Here is an 18,035-nt window from a genome sequence, read left to right as displayed (position 1 = left end):
GGTAACGAATGTGTTAATTTTTAGCACATTTTGGATAATGAAACAGAATAAAAAGGACCATTCTCAAACTATTCGCTGTTATTGGTTTTTCATTCTACACGGTCTGTTAATGGATCGAATTCTTGCTCTTTTTGGGAATCTGGGTTAATATAATTGTAAATTCTTCCTTCCTATCTTGTAACTGTACTTTATTTAGCTAATTTAAAAGCAAATGTTTTCTATAATGTACTGTCTGGACAATTCAAAAATCTATAATGTGACTGCCTAGCTGTTTCTTAACTCCTGCACATCCGCTGTTCGTGGTCTAGTGGCTAACGTTGCTATCTATGGATCACAGGATCCTGGATTCGATTCCTGCCTGGGTTGGGGATTTTCTCTGCCTGGAGAGTGCGTGTTTCTGTTGTCCCCATCATACCATTATCATTAGTGAAAGTGACTCTATTTGACTGTGTACAGGTTGGGAATTTGTACAGGCACTGAGAGCCCCACAAACCAAACATCATCACAACTGCTGGACTTGTTAACTAGCAGATTAATTTGTTTCAGATTTTCACTCTATAATTAGGATTTATCCATATTAATCAGTCTTTTCCTACAGAAATATTGTTGTTAACTATCAGACTACATTATTATTTGTATTTTACATGCAAATTCAAATTAAAATTATTTGTTAAGTTTTTGAACATTTCTTTTTGTTAAAAATTCCACAAAATCTTGTGTTATGTCTAACTTTAATGAAAAACAGTGTTCCTTATAAAGAATAGTTGATCGGACTTGGCATTTGATAATTCTACCTTGTAAGGAATAATAACTGGATTAAGATATTGATTTCTTATAATATCTGTATCTACATTAATAACTTGTTTAGCTTCTTTACATGTTTTTATATTAGAGTCTGAAACAAGAGGTAACTTAGCTTTAACAGCATGTTTAATACAACAAAATTTAGAAGGTGCTCCTCTGAAGGAACTGTTAAATAATCTGCATACCTCTCTCTAAACTAAAATATTTTTAACCTATGTCTTTTGTACAGCGTATTAAGTCTGTAATTTTAGCTATCATAATATCATCGCAGAATGGTAATGTAACTGGTAAAAATTCTAATTTTTTTCTCATTGTGTGTAATTAATATCCTCAATGTTTGTAAGAAGATTATTATTATTTATATCATATGTGTGAAACTATAAGCCAAGTCTCTCATTAGTTGGTTTTGTTTTATTTCCCAGAAGCTACTTTATAAAGGATTTTTATTTGTAGTACACATTTTATTTTCTGCGTCCATTTATAGGGCTAAAAGATATTTGATTTGTGTAAAAGCAGCTAGTCATAATTATTATTAAAAAATACAAAATTTAATTTTTTCAAATGGTAGCTGAAACTGGGTTAGATGAGAGTAAAGTAGAGTATTTTTTACCTATTTGATTTACTTGTCTTATTTTTTTATTCTTAGATTTTTCTTATTCTAGTTTTCCAATACATTGTTCTTTCTCTTCGACTTTCAAATTATTTTCAAATATTTGCAAGTTTTTATTTTCTTACTCTTTTTTCTCTAGCCATTTGCAATTTATATTCTGTATATTTCCTTACTGAAGTCAAAACTTTATCACAAGTCCCATCTTGAAATTTTTCATCTTGTTTCGTTTTTGATTTCATGAATAGAGATTATGGAACTGGCTGATTACTGAATTCAGTATGTGGTTGCACGTTTGAAATGTGTAATTGATGATTACGTCTCATCCCATCAAATAAAATACAATAATGTCAAGGAAAATAGTTTATTTACATCCAAAATAAACTGATTAAAATTTACTTAATATTAAAACAGTCTTGATCACGATTTATTTATCAAGGTGCCCGGTTTCGACCACTACTGTGGTCATCTTCAGACCATTGAGTAAGAACCTCTTTCTGTTGGAGAATCACTACTAGTAGTGATTCTCCAACAGAAGAAAGAGGTTCCTACTCAATGGTCTGAAGATGACGAGAGTAGTGGTCGAAACCGATCACCGCGATAAATAAATCGTGCTCAAGTATGTTTTTAATAGTAAATATTTGTAACACATTGATCACTGACACTCCCATAATGTATTCGAAAATGACTTAATTTGAATCAACTTCGTCTCTTCAATACCCACTATGTACACAAACTGATGACCTGTTTTCCCTGTCAAACGTTACATGAGTTCGTCGACAGAAAGACTGTGCCATAAATATGGGGTCATAAGTGTGTCATAAATGTGGAGAGAGCTAGCCATTTGACAAAACGTTTTCTATCCTCGCCTGTGTACTCAATAACGACCAGGGGAAATGAAGCGCTTCATTTAACACTGAAGCTAATCTTCGTCCTGAGTAGTGTACACAGTGGAACGTCCTCTTACAAAAATTAATGAATTACTGTGCTGATAAACCTCTTAAATTATTTGATTTTCAAACAGCTGAGCAGAACTGAACGTATTCATACATGTCGCTCTTTACCTATTCTGATCGACACTAAACTGACACACAATATTTTTAGCGCAACGCAATCTGACTTTCAATAATCCCTACAAAAGAATGGCCCTGACTAACATTAACCTATACCTTTCACAAATCACTTACATCACAAAAATCTTCATTACTCGAACTACTGCAATACAGCGAGTTCATGCTATCCAATACTACAAATTTGCTCTTTCTGATGGACACACGTCCAGATCGTCCGCTCTCAAAATTCTGCCATTTCTCTCCTCACATCCAGCACTGCTGGCGGCTCACCTCCAAGTGCACAACGCTACGTGCTGTTAACAGCCAATTGCCCAACACAATAGCGAATATTACAACAATGCCAACCAGCCACAGACTGCACACAGCACATCCAGTGATTTTCATACAGAGCGCTACGTGGCGTTACCAATATAAAAACCTAAACAACCTACTTGCATAGCCCCGATGCTCCCCAAAAAAAATTTTACAAATTGTTTTGGGCAGTGGCCAATACAGATTTGAAAATTTTTTCATAATTACCATAACAAAGAAATCAAATTCACACACTTATTGATAGAATGTTGGTCAAAAGCTAAAATTTTCTCACAGTCCACAAAGACAGGCCTGATCATTCATCACAGTATTAATTACAATTTTATGCACAAAGTCTGAGCAGTAAAAGAAAATTCACACGGAAATAGAGCCGCCAGCAGTTGTTCTCTATCAAAATCTTTCATTTGCTGACTATGGCTATCAGTAGGTAGTGCCTTCAGTAGTTGGAATCTTTTATTTAGCTGGCAGTAGTGGCGCTCCCTGTATTGCAGTAGTTCGAGTAACGAAGATTTTTGTGACGTAAGTGATTTGTGAAAGGTATAGGTTAATGTTAGTCAGGGCCATTCTTTTGTAGGGATTATTGAAAGTCAGATTGCGTTGCGCTAAAAATATTGTGTGTCAGTTTAGTGTTGATCAGAATAGGTAAAGAGCGAAATGTCTGAGTACGTTCAGTACTGCTCAGCTGTTTGAAAATCAAATAATTTAAGAGGTTTATCAGCACAGTAATACATTAATTTTTCTAAGGGGACGTTTCAACAGGATCATAGGTTTGAAACTCGTAAACGAGTGGAAGCTGTTCGTTAGTGAACGTTTTGCACTTTTTGACAAAAATTTAAATTAATACGTCAAATAGCTTGTTCACGTAACTATCTACCAGTGCCCTCGACGTACGCACTTACTTCTCGACCGTGAATCTGAAATTATTTTAGCAGCCAGATATTTGCAGTTAACTAGTAATTGGGATTTTCAATATTTTCCTTCTCCTCATTTCTTTAAATTGAAATTTTTTTTTCCTTACATTCACTGTTTTCAGAAAATATTAAGATCATTTTCTTAGATTCGCAAGAAAAAAGGTGTGTAAGAGGCGAAAAACAAGGAGGAGAAAGTTTTCCTAAGAAAGTCAGCGAATTGTGAAAACTGAGCCAGATACAGTTAAATTCTTCTACTGTTGTGAATTACAACTCTAGATATATAGCTATCAGCTAGTAGGCACATATGGCTACATAATCTCGTATTTTCTGGACAGCAGTTAATCAGAGTAAATCAGTTGAAGTATGTACAAACGTTCAGAGACTACTGAACATTTTCTTGAACATTCGACTCGCCGTTCTCCAACAGACACCTTGCAAAATGCCCTTCATTCCTTCCCTACAAACATAGAGAAGGGATCCATATCTATGCTAAAAGTACAATGTTAGTTTAGAAATGGACATTAGGTATCATGATGTCATTATAGAGCTATGATTAAGACAATTAATAAATCAGTCAAGAAGGCTAGGACAGTGTTTATGCTAGAGAGAGCTGATAAGCAATTATGAACATCTCACTTTAGACAGTGAACTGACATCACTTAGTTCCAGTAAGATAGATGTAGAGGAATTATGGGTAAATTTTAAGCAGATTTTAAATCACGGCCCGGAGAGTTATGTGCCTAGTAAGTTGATAAAGGATGGAAGAAACCCATCATGGTTTATTAAGGAAATTCGGTGGATACTGAGGAAGCAGAGACTGTTGCACTCTCTGTTCAAAAGGAAACGCATAAATGACAACAAGCTAAGATTATTTGAGATTCGTGGATCTATGAAAATATCTGTGCACGAAGAATACAACTACTAACGTCACAGATTCGCAAGAGGTGTGGCAGAGAAAACAAGAAAATTCTGGTAGTACGCAAATTCACTAAAAGAGTTTAAGGCTTCCTTTCAGTCCCTTGTAGACCGTCTGGTTTGGCCGTTGAAAATAGCAAAACGAAAGCTGAAGTTTTAAATGTCACGTTGAAGAAATTGTTCACACAGCAGAATCGTACAAACGTACCGTCTTTTGACTATCAGACAGACCCCCGTATGGACCACATAGTAATAAGCATGCTTGGCGTAGAGAAACAACTCAAAGATTTGAAAGCAAATAAATCACCAGGTACGGATGGAACCCCAGTTAGATTTCACAAAGGGTACTCTACGGCATTGGCCCCTACCTAGCTTGCATTTATCGTGAATCTCGCGCCCAGTGCAAAGTCCCAAGACACTGGGAAAAGGCGAAGGTGAATCCAGTATATAAGAAAACTGAAAGAACCGATCTGCAAAAATATAGATCAATGTCCCTAACTTCAGTTTGCTGCAGAATACTTGAACACATTCTTAGTTCGAATGTAATAAACTTTCTTGAGACTGAGAAGCTTATGTGCACGAAACAGCGTTGTTTTAAAAAGCATCGCTTGTGCGAAATTCCGCTTGCCCTTTTCTCACAAACTATGGATGAAGGACAAAAGGTAGATTCCATATTTCCGTATTTCCGGAAAGCATTCGACGCGGTGCCCCGTTGCAGGCTGTTAACGAAGGTACGATCATATGGAATATGTCTGCAGATATGTGAATGGCTCGAAGACTTCCATTATAATAGAACCCGGTGTGTTTTCCTCGACAGCGAGTGTTCATCAGAAACAAGGGTATCGTCAGGAGTTCCACAGGGAAGTGTTGTAGGACCACTGTTGTTCTCTACATATATATACAAATGTCTTGGCTGACTGGATTCACAGTAATCTGTGGTTGATTGCTGACGATGCCGTGGTATAGATGAGGTGTCGAAGTTGAGTGACTGTAGGAAGATACAAGACTACTTAGACAAAATTTTCAGTTCGTGTGAGGAATGGCAGCTAGCCCCAAATGTGGAAAAATGGAAGTTAATACGGATGAGCAGGAAGACCAAACATGCAATGTTCTTACACTGCATTACTAGTGTCCGGCTTGACACAGTCAAGTCTTAGAAATACTTAAACCTAACTAACCTAAGTACATCACACACATCCACGCCCGTGGCAGGATTCGAACCTTCGCCTGTAGTGGTTGCGCGGTTCCAGACTGATGCGCCTAGAACCGCTCGGCAGCACTGGCCGGCTTGAAAGTTTAGGTTTTGCAAATGTATTACTATCAACACAAAACGATTCCCTGCTGTAATCGAGTTACACGGTTCTTACTCATTCACCCCAATGCTTCAGCATGTCCCTGTAGTGATAGTTGTTAATGGATCAAGTCCTCAGGCTACATACACTGCACAAAATTTCTCACATAGAGATTCGGATCACCCTTTCTTACATTCCACCAATATTTCTCTGTGACCATTCAGTTTATTGCTCTGTATCCTCGATTACGCAACAACATACGATCATGCACCTGTCTCAAGACTTCTTCTTCTGTCAACTTATCTGGCACCAACGTTCACAAACCTCATCTAGTTACTTTACACTACAGACCATTACTTAACTGCAGTCTTGTGCCATTCAGCACAGACATAACCCAGTAATTACATAATTTTCACGTTTCTGCTCTAAGCCACTTTATACCGAACTCACTGACCCTTAACACACTGCCCGTTAGTCTAGTGGATGGGTCTTTCCGACTTAATAACCATTTCAGAGCTGGTGGTTGGCCACCACTTTAACCTTTCTGTAAAGGCAACACGAAGAATATGTGACAAAATACACTCAAGTGGCAAAGAAACCTTTATAGACATGCGTTTACAGAGAATACGGTCAGCAAAACGTATATAACACAACAAGTGTCTGGCGTAGTTGTGAGATCGGTTACTGCTGCTACAGTGGCAGGTTCTCCAGATTTAAGTGAGTTTGAACGTGGTGTTGTAGTCGGAGCACGAGCGATGCGACACAGCATCTCCGAGGTAGCGATGAAGTGGGAATTTTCCCGTACGACCATTTCACGAATGCATCGTGAATATCACAATTCCGGTACAATATCAAATCAACGATATCGCTGCGGCCAGAAGAAGATCCTGCAAAAATGGGACCAACGACGACTGAAGAGAATCGTTCAATCTGATAGAAGTGCAACCCTTCGCAAATTGCTGCAGATCTCAGTTCTGGGCCATCAACAAGTATCAGCGTGCGAACCATTCAACGAAACATAATCTAAATGGGCTTTCAGGCCGAACGATCGCTCGTGTTTCCTTGATGACTGCACGACACAAAGCTTTATGCCTTGCCTATGTCGGTCAACTTTGACATTGGACCGTTGGTGACCGGAAACATGTTGCCTAGTCGGACGAGTCACGTTTCAAATTCTATCGAGCCGATGGACGTGTACGGGTATGGAGACAACCTAATGAATCCATGGACTCTTCATGTCAGCAGGGGACTATTCAAGCTGGTAGAAGATATGTAATAGTGTGGAGCGTGTGCAGTTGGAGCGGTATAGAACCCGCGATACGTCTAGATACGACTCTGAATATCTGTATCCATTCACGTCCACTGTGCATTCCGACGGACTTCCCCAATTACAGCTGGGCAATGCGACACTACACAGATATAGAATCGTTACACAGGGCTCTAGCAACACTCTTCTGAATTTAAAAACTTCCGCTGGCCACCGCACTCCCCATACACTAACATTATTGAGCAACCGAATATTTGGTTCCGCTACTTTAAAGATGTCTTTGAAATGTGGCGGCAATGCAAGGAGAAAGTTTATCGTTTTCACAAAAAACTGAATGGGATCAATCCGAATATTTAGTTTATGAAGAGGAGGAGGAGGCGAAACATTAAATTTTCTTTATGTGCTAGTTTCCAAGAAGGAAGATGCTGGCTTGGCCTAGTCAGAGTATCGAAAACCCTCGCACAAAGACCGATACCTACAACGTGACTCGAACCACCACCCACAACAAAAGCGAGGCATCATATAAACATTGGAGGACAGAGCAAGGAAAAACTGTGAACCACAACTGATTGACGCGGGATTAAAGCAAATGACCAATGCATTGCTGAAGAATGGTTATTCGTTCGCTGAGGTGAAAACATCATTAAGACCACCGCTTAGAATTCATAGTGATGCTGAAGCACCGGTGAAGTCGAAAGTTTTCCGGCCATTCATTAAGGATGTGAATTACCTCATGTGAGAAATCTTGAGAAAGCGGAACATCGCGGTAATTAACCCACCCGCACGCAAGATACAAGGTCACCAAAAATAGGGCAAGGACGCTCGCCAAGCGCTGAAAAAAGCTGGAATTTATAGGATTCTGTGTAACTGTGTGGAGATGTACCTGAGTACTACAAAAAGAACTGTCAGAAAACGACGCGAAGAGCGCGAGACCATTGCAGAAGAAGAGAAACTGACAGATCAGCTGTTGCGGAACATGCTTTACAGCCAGGAGACCACCGAATTCTTTATGATAGGACTCGAGTACTGACAGCTACATTTGCGTACCACGAAAGGCTGTACAGAGAGCCCATAGAGATTTTGAAACACCCCAAGAATTTTAATAGGAAAAAGGAGGGCGTGAAATTGAAGGCAATTTGGATTCCGGTGCTGAAGAAGACGTGTGCCAGTCTTCCACCGTGGGAAGATAGCAAAAGCGGACGACGGCAGTTGATAACAGCCAGTTGCGCTCGCGTATTCAAAACATACGATGTCACGCCACTGAGCGGAAGCTAGCGGAAACAGAATTTTGCTGTAGTCAGTAGCGAGCCAGGGTGTGAATCGGACATTCAACAAAGCTGCGATCCATCTTGAAAATGTTCTCCGCAGATGGGGAAGAAACGTGGGATTTTAAAGTGAAATCCTTTCAACCATGGCTTAACAGCTTGGAATATTTTATTAATTGTAATAACACATCTCTTTTCTTGGTATGTGGGGATGATTGCTATACCAACCAGCAAACAGGTACAGTCACATAGGCGATTGTCAGCAGCTGGGTACTTTGGGGTGCAGAAAATGAATAAGCACTGGACAACGGGCGGGAGTTGCAGAGTGCTTCGGGTGCTTACCACTTTATAGAGAGGCGCAGTGGGTGACGGGTATCCAGCCTACAACAAGAGAAAAATAACACTAACATTTTCGTCACTCTGTACCAAGGACCCCATCAAGCGATTGAAAATATGTCACTACTGAACATCAGACTACCGTTGCCGACGAGAAAGAGTAGTACATACTGGACTCCTGTGACTGTTCGGAGGTTATTTGGAGCTTTGGAATCAATCCCAGGAATCATAAGAATGGATCCTGAGAAACAATAAAACAGAAAGAAGCTGAGAAGTAGATGTGAGATTGTGAGTGGATGTGTTAGATGGGGACTATATGCATTAAAGTAAATTAATTAACACAGGTATTTTTGTGATAAATGTGTACAAACTGAAGCAACGAATAAAACTTTGTACCAAGGATGGGATTCGAAACGTCCGTTCGTCACTTCAGTCTGCATATACACATTGAAACATCCCCTTGGAAAAATTTTACAAGACTGGTCTATGTGAAACGTCCTCTTTGAACAATTATACACGAATGTGCTTAAACTGACACACAATATTTTTAGCGCAACACAATCTGACTTCCTAAAATCCCTACGAAAGAATGGCCCTGACTAACATTAACCTATATGTTACACAAATCACTTACCTCACAAAAATCTTAGTTACTCGAACTACTGCAATACAGCGAGCGCCACTACCGCCAGCTAACTAAAAGATTCAAACTACGGACGTCACTAACTACTGAGGCACAGTTAGCAAATGAAAGATTTTAATAGAGAACAAACAATGTATTTACCTTAATAGTCATAATATATATATCAGTTCATGACACCAATTCTTACAAATTTCAAAACTCCGCCATCTCTCTCCTCACGTCCACCACTGCTGGCGGCTCACCTCCAACTGCGCAACGCTACGCGCTGTTAGCATCCAGCTGCTGCTGCCCGACACTACAATGGCAGACAACAATGGAAACTAGCCACCGACTGCGCACAGCACAGCCAGTGATTTTTCATACAGAGCGCTACGTGGCGTTACCAATAAGAAAACGTAAATATGTCATTCAAAGCTCTCATAGTATCACAATGGTTCCGAAAAAATATGAACAGTTCACAAAGTACAGACAAAATACAATTTCGTAAGTGTGAAGTTATCCAACTATGTAATTGCGTAAACATCTGTGACTGATGTAGCAAAAAAAAAAATGTTTGTTTCTCTGTTAAATAACCAGGTAGCTGTGTAATTCTGTGTTGGAGAAATATGGTACCGATGTGTAAAGTTGTATAAGCAAATACCATATTAGCTAGGGCTCCTTGTGCTTGCCACACACATGGTACACAAAGTAAGCGTGTACCCCCCTGAGGATTAATGTAATTATATTCTCAGGTGTTACAGATTACAGCAATCGAATGAAATGTATCACGGAAAACCTTTGTATCAATGAACTTCAAATATCTTTAAAAATAAATGTTTTAAGTACAAAATTAGTAACTGAAATACGCGTACTGTAGCGCTAAACTGTGCGTCGTGTTGTGAGATAATCTCTGTGGAAGTGTCGTAGTTATCGTCCTCCGGACGCTATGTTCTGCAGAAGTCAATGTACTTACATCATGATAAACAAAAGCGAAATGCTTTGCGTATAGATATCATAGTTACTACGCTTATTGCTGTGATGAAGTAAGTACTGTACTGTAACGTATTGTTGTGCTACAGAAAAGGTTGTCTCATTGTAGCTATACCACAAATGTTACTACTAAAACATGTTTTACTTTCCAGAAAAATTCAGAAAACTGTGCAGATATAAAACAGATAAACTGCAAAAGCAACATTGTAAATTCTCACTCATTAGTAGCGTCGTGATAAAATCGTGTAGCTTTCACATAAACTAACCACTGTGTCATCTGGTATCTCACAGAAAGTACTTTAAATCCAGAATGTATTTTCAAGTAAACCAAAATGTTGCATTAAAATCTCATTAGCAGTACTGGTAAATGTTCTAAGTATGTGAGCCTTATGGTCTTTACGTAATCGTGCCACTAACAAGCAAGAATGTACACACACACAACAACACTGTGTCGTCTGTTCACAATAACAAGGCACTCGTAGATACTGTCTAAATATGTTCCGTAGGTTCTAGACTGGATATTTAACTTCAAATATTGTTGCATATTAACAGATTCTAAGTCTGACAAAGCAAACTAGTAATGTAAAGTGAAAAATTTTATGGCAAAGACAAAAGTTAAAAAGCAGATTATCTTTCAATAAACGGTTTTACATGTGAAATGTGGTGTCATCATATACCCTTTCTAGTTCACAGAGTTTTAACTTCAAAGCAATTATCATGTTGTGTACGTCGGTCAGGAATGCTAAAATTTTTCTCAAGGTTAGCGTCTTATGTTATTTTTCTCTGAGCCAGCCGGCCCACGCGGCTGCCTGCGGTGCGAGTCATTGTTTGTTACCTCTTTGTTGGCGCGCGTCGTTACTGGGATTAGGAGACCTAACTTCTACAAATTCACCTTGCCGAGAGGGCCCTGTCCTGTAGGAATCCCGCCAGTTATGATGCAATTCAGGTCTGTCATTTTGTCGGTAGATTCCATAGTTTCTTTCTTGTCGGCCACGTGGTGGAGAATTACTCCCTGAATCGTAATTGCGCGCTGGACCGTTGCGTCTGAAGTTATTCTGTCTCCCGTGATAATAATAATAGGTCTGGTTGCCATATTGTCTGTTTCTATGATTGTCTCTGTCATGTTCATTACTACGGAAATACGATCTTTCTCTGTAACTATTATTCTGCCAGTGGTTGTCATACGGGTGGTGTCTGTTATGGTCACGATTTGTGTTGTGAGAATAACCTTGTCGTGTCCAGTTGTTATTTCTTTCATCGCGGAATTGCGACGGATATGACCTGTAATTATTGTGCTTCTGTTTTTGCGTTCCGTGATTGTCAGTGTCAATTTCCAGTTCTTGTAAGAGTCGCTGAAAAGCTTCAATGTCGTCTTTGCAACGTCCTGCCAAAATAATATGTCGTAAATGTTCAGGCAACTTCATTAAGCAAATGTGGATGAGTTCTGTGGGGCTGTATGGGTTTGAAAGATATTGATTCTTATGTAACATGTCTTCAAAATATTTCACAAGACTTGAAAATTCAGATTGTTCGAAATGTTTCATCATCATGATGCCATGTTTTACTCGGTCTTGTGTGGCTTGGGACCAATATGCTGAGAGGAAGGCATGGTAAAATTCTCCTTCACTGTGGCAATCGTGAATGACCGATCGCATTCTTACAGCTGGTTCATTCTAACCTGTGCTCCAGTGACCAGTTGGGAGGAAAACAATGAGAGAATTGATGGAGCCACGCTTGTGGATGAATGTCGTTGCCAGAATTCTTAAATGTTTTGAATTTACGTGTAGTAATGAACAGCTTATAGTCAAAATCATCGTGTCGGCGGGTCGCATATCGGTCATTGTTACGTCGTTTCGGCGGTTCCATCTCAAAATTCGGTGTACTTTGCCAATTTCTTTCCTAATCTCCAAAGTGCCCTGTGTTATTATTTTGTGGCAGTTCCGTATTTTTATGTCCCTCTTCCCGTATTGGAGTGCGAGTGTCCTCTGAAATACGTAATTCTTGTATTACCTGTGTCAGCTGATCTTGTACTTCCCGGATTTCTCTATGGTGTTGCGTACTAATTTGATTCATACTTTGTTTGAATTTCCTAATTTGTTCGTACTCTTCTGTGTCATTAAAGACTACCGGTTTTGTGTCATTCAGATTATCATCTACCTTCGTAGATAAATTATTTAGCTGATCCGAAAGTTCAACTACTTTCTCTGATAATGAACTAATGTCCTCCATGTGTCTTTCTGAACCAATTTTCAGAATATCTACTGTGTCCTTTAAGTTTTCTTGAGTTTTTGCAAGTTGCGTAACCGAATCGGTAGATGCAACTGAGTCAATTTTAGCTTGCAAGGTCTCATGATTTTCATGAACAATAGTTTGCAGTTCTTTTATGGCTGCCTCGTGATTCTGTAATGCATTTTCATGCCGCGAAAAAATCGGTTGGAAATGCTCACAAATTTGTGTTTTTACGTCATTACAGACTTTTTGACATTTCGATTCGATTTTATGTAATTCAGTAGCTAAATCTTCATGTGTTTGTTCAAGTGTATGTTCCACTGAGTCTAACTTTTGAACCTTTTGTTCCAGTGCGTCTAACTTTTTAAGCTTTTGCTGTGTTTGTCTCTGATTTTGTTCCATTGTGTCTAACATTTGAAGCTTTTGCTGTGTTTGTCTCTGATTTTGTTCCATTGTGTCTAACTTTCGATGCTTTTGCTGTGTTTGTCTCTGATTTTGTTCCATTGTGTCTAACTTTTGAAGCTTTTGTCCTATTTGTTGCATTAATTGTAATAACAATGCACTGGTGTCTGAAACATGTTGCTTAGTGCTATTCGGCAATGCATTTGAACCGGCAATATTCGCAGTTTGAAAAACAGAAAATGTGTCTTGACTTATTTGAGAAAGCGGTGAGGACGCAAAACCTGAATCTACAGTATTTGCAAGAATGTGTCCTGTCATTTCGAAATCCTGAGGCGAGCTGTTGCCGACTGATCGATCGATAATTGTTCCCTGTTCACTACTTGTTTCACGGTCTACACCATTGTTTGCAGCCCGCTCCATTTCCCTATGTACAATTACCAAATTACTACTTTAAACATTAGTTAATTCATTACATGGTGGCGCTAACACACTGCTTTCGTCTTCACTGTCATTTCTCAGTTTACTTTGGAACCTAGTATTACGTTTTTCACACGCCATTATTGTCACAATATTCACACGACAACACAGAAAAGCACAATTTGAAGAGCAAAAATAAGAGACCACATTAACGTAGCACTGAAAATAATATCTAGTCAATTGCAAGCGCAGCTGCGAAATACATGGTGCAACTCTACATGCATGCCACAACTGTTGTACTGTACAACAATGAAAGACTGCAACTACAAAGGAAATTCTCTCTATGATTACGCGCTAGCAATAAACAAAGGCTACACTAACTACACAAACTACAAGCAAAAAAATCAGAAGATTCCACTGAGTTATCCTCGGCTAAGGGTCGACATATGAAACGTCCCCTTAGAAAAATTTTACAAGACTGGTCTATGTGAAACGTCCTCTTTGAACAATTATACACGAATGTGCTTACACTGACACACAATATTTTTAGCGCAACACAATCTGACTTCCTAAAATCCCTACGAAAGAATGGCCCTGACTAACATTAACCTATACGTTACACAAATCACTTACCTCACAAAAATCTTCGTTACTCGAACTACTGCAATACAGCGAGCGCCACTACCGCCAGCTAACTAAAAGATTCAAACTACGGACGTCACTAACTACTGAGGCACAGTTAGCAAATGAAAGATTGTAATAGAGAACAAACAATGTACTTACCTTAATAGTCATAATATATATATCAGTTCATGACACCAATTCTTACAAATTTCAAAACTCCGCCATCTCTCTCCCCACGTCCACCACTGCTGGCGGCTCACTTCCAACTGTGCAACGCTACGTGCTGTTAGCATCCAGCAGCCGCTGCCCGATGCTACAGTGGCAGACAACAATGGAAACGAGCCACAGACTGCGCACAGCACAGCCAGTGATTTTTCATACAGAGCGCTACGTGGCGTTACCAATAAGAAAACGTAAACAGCCTACTTACAACATCACTTGGAAAGGTCTGGAACCACATAATTTCATTTGAAAGGGATTTTTGTTGTGTGTAACACCATAGCTCTGATACTCCAAAGATTTATTTTGGTTTTTGTTTCATTTAATGTTACATCACTGAGCTTCTGTAAATGCGTTTGTTTGAATCGATAACATAAAATTGAATACTCATTTCTTTGTAAGAACTTCGATGTCATGGTATGATTCTCCGCAATATAGTGTATCTGTCATTTAAATTCTTTGTCCCATTTGGAGGGAACAAAACTTACTGTATATAATTATAATTTCTGTGTGAATAATTTTTTTTGTAGCAATGTCAATATGTGCAAATATTCTGTTTTAATTAATGTATTTGGTTACTGTTATGTAAACTGCTGATCCTCACTTAGGATTCTTAATTATTCTGTATGTAAAGGTTGTTGTGATTCCCCTCGGGAACGGAACTGTGTAGAGCGCGCAAATTGTGGTTGGCCTAGGTAGAAAAGGTGGAACAAGAGTCAGTCGGGGACGAGCTACCAAATTGTGCACTGCCATGTAAATGTTGCATACTGTGCTGGTTCCGAGAGAGGCTTTTTCTGCTACTTTCCAATGCCTCGGATGGATGGAAAAATAGCCGGAACTATTCTGGAGTCTGTATCTATCATCGCCACCAAGAAATGACAGAGTCCAGCAATTCTACCTGCAATTCCACCTACCGACATGCAATCGCCACCATACTGCGCAGTCACTGTAATGGAGCACTATAGCAATGTACAGTGAAGGATCAGCTAAATGGATGTGTTAGTGTGCTCAAATATAAGGTAATTTATAACTGAGTTTATGTACCTACCTTGATTTTTCTCCTTTTCATAACACCTCTCAGGTTCCTCTCCGTTTGAAATAAAGTGATTTCCGAGTGTCCCTACTGAAAGAACATTAAAGACTAGTGTTTTTGCTAATTAATGCCTCTTGAACATAAAAAAGAAAGTTAATGAAAGTAATTTTCCTAATAAAACTGCTTATTAATGTATTGTTGCCAACTTCAAATTAAGAGTTCGTAAGACTGAGGCTTGTAAAGTTTTGCTTCGTAAATGATCTCATTACTGCCTGTTGTAAATCACAGAAGGTGAGTCAGTATCTTACATATAAGTTAATTTTGTCTCTCAATGTAGTAAGAGTGGAAAACTGCAGTATGAAACGTTATGTACTCATGTTTGCTAAGTGTTTGTCTCTCTTGTGTATTAGAAGTGCATATGAATAGTATACCAGGATCCACAGTCTGTCTATTGTGTTAATGCTCGGTAACAAGTAACGGAAAGACCATTAATTATGAAAACCATAATTTCTTTATTGAAATGATTGTGAGAAGCAACCTGTTAGTGGATTCCAATTAACTTTCATTTTAAATAGTAAAGTTTTTAACTGAGAGAGACTTAACCTATATCCAATTAATGACTCTGCAGTGAATAGTAATAATAACGTTATAAAGACCATCCAGTTTGTGTAACCCTTAAAGTAATAGTGTGTTTCGGTATCTGTTATAATTTTGAAATAGTTTGTGCTGCTCCAGTTGTTAGCTTCAACATACACACGTATGTGTCAAGAGTTCACTGCACTCGCGTGTGACAAAGTATAGGTTGTGTTTATCCATTAAAGTTACTAATAACTATTTTCTTGAACGAGAATGTTAATCATTCTCTTGCCTAGTTAGGCTGACGACCGTTTTCTTCACCTGTTAAACAGTGCAGATAGGCAAAATTTTGTTTGTTACTGTTCAAATATTTCCGTAATTCTGACTTTCACTTCCGATAAGCCATCTCCGTTAGGTACAACACGGTCAACACAACAAAATTCCTCTCAGAGGATAACACTGCTCGGTTGCGTTATACCATAATTGCTTCAATCAGATTGTTTTATTTCACAACCTGCTATAAGGTTATGGTACAGCAGCAGCAGACGGAAGTGTTATATGTGTTATTGATAATTACCTAGGGTAGTATGTGCACAGCATCAAGTTGTTATGTACTGAGGATAACAAGTAAGTCTTGTGTTAGAGTAAGGGGTTCTTTTATTGTACTAGGGCTTACGGGTGGTACCGGCCTTCTGAGAGGGAGGGAGGAGGATGGTAGTCCCTTCACTGAGCTTGCTATACACCGATGCCGAGGATGAGAAGATGCTATTCATGGCGGTGCAGCATCGCTTTGCTTGGAGCGTAGTTGGGGCGCTGCGGAATTATCACCTGGAAAGAGGACTTTTTTTTACAGAATGAGAGGATTTCGTGGTTATCTGCCATAAGTGGGCGCTGAGTCTAGTTTTTAATGCATGGGAAAAGCGGAATGATGTGAGGAGACACTAGGAGATGTTTCATACGATTCGATAGGGAGCCAGGAGCTGTCTGTTCTGGGAAGTTTCTGGGAATGTGAGAAGCTGCATAACTCGTATGAGAGTTTGCTAGAGCAAATGCAGCAAGCAGTGGCGACTGGGCCACATTCACTAAGATGACCGAAGATGGCTTGGACAGATACTGGGGGAAGAATTTTGAAGATTGTGATTCGAACGGCAGTTTCCAGTGACTTTATTGAACTGACCGAGGCAGCGGAAGTGGTGAAGGAATTAACGGAGGACATTAAGTCGTCGTTTAAGTGGTATGCCAGGCAGATAGCGAGGTTTGAAAGCTATTGAACAATACGCGAATTCTTCAGAAGCTGACAAGAAAGCAAGTGAGGTGAAGAATTACTCAAAGGCATTGAAGCACACTGTGAAACGAGATCTGGGGACCACGCAAGCAGGAATGGATGTACTGCATGCAACACTCACTATGACCGGGGTGCTGCAATCGCTAGCAGAAGGTGCATGCTGCGACAGAGTGCTAATGGAGACCTTACAGGAAGCTATCCATCATATATTGCATGGACAGCTAAATACTATGGAGAGCTGCTGATAAAAATGGATATGAGTTCACATTGCCACAGAGTGTGAGCATGTTCGCCTTCACTCATCGGTGCAGTGTTGATGTACCAGTGCAAAACAAAACAATTTGGCAGCCCCGCTCTCTGAGCTTTCACCGGCCTGCTACCGCACCTCAAGCCTCCTCAGTCTACCATGGTAACATCGTAGACACTCCTCCACTACTTGACCGGCTGTATTATATTCAAATGTGTGTGAAATCTTATGGCACTTAACTACTAAGATCATCAGTCCCTAAACTTACACACTACTTAACCTAAATTATCCTAAGGACAAACACACACACCCATGCCCTAGGGAGGACTCGAACCTCCGCCGGGATCAGCCGCACAGTCCATGACTGCAGCGCCTTAGACCGCAGTATTATATTAAGCAATTCATTTTCGTTACTGTGTATCCTTCTTCAGGAGTAATTCGTTCCTTGTATCAAGTCCCTGCTCTGTATCGAGGTGAGATCATGGAAATGTATGTTCTTTCAAGAACAGACGTATGTTACATTTGTAACATCGCTGCTCAAAGAGAATGAAAGAATGGGAAACTAAAATGCGAGATTATCAGAAACACACCAGATTAGCTGTGACGTAC

The sequence above is a fragment of the Schistocerca gregaria genome, chromosome 7 (assembly GCF_023897955.1).
Source record: "Schistocerca gregaria isolate iqSchGreg1 chromosome 7, iqSchGreg1.2, whole genome shotgun sequence".
NCBI lineage: Eukaryota > Metazoa > Arthropoda > Insecta > Orthoptera > Acrididae > Schistocerca > Schistocerca gregaria.
This window is presented reverse-complemented; position numbering follows the sequence as displayed.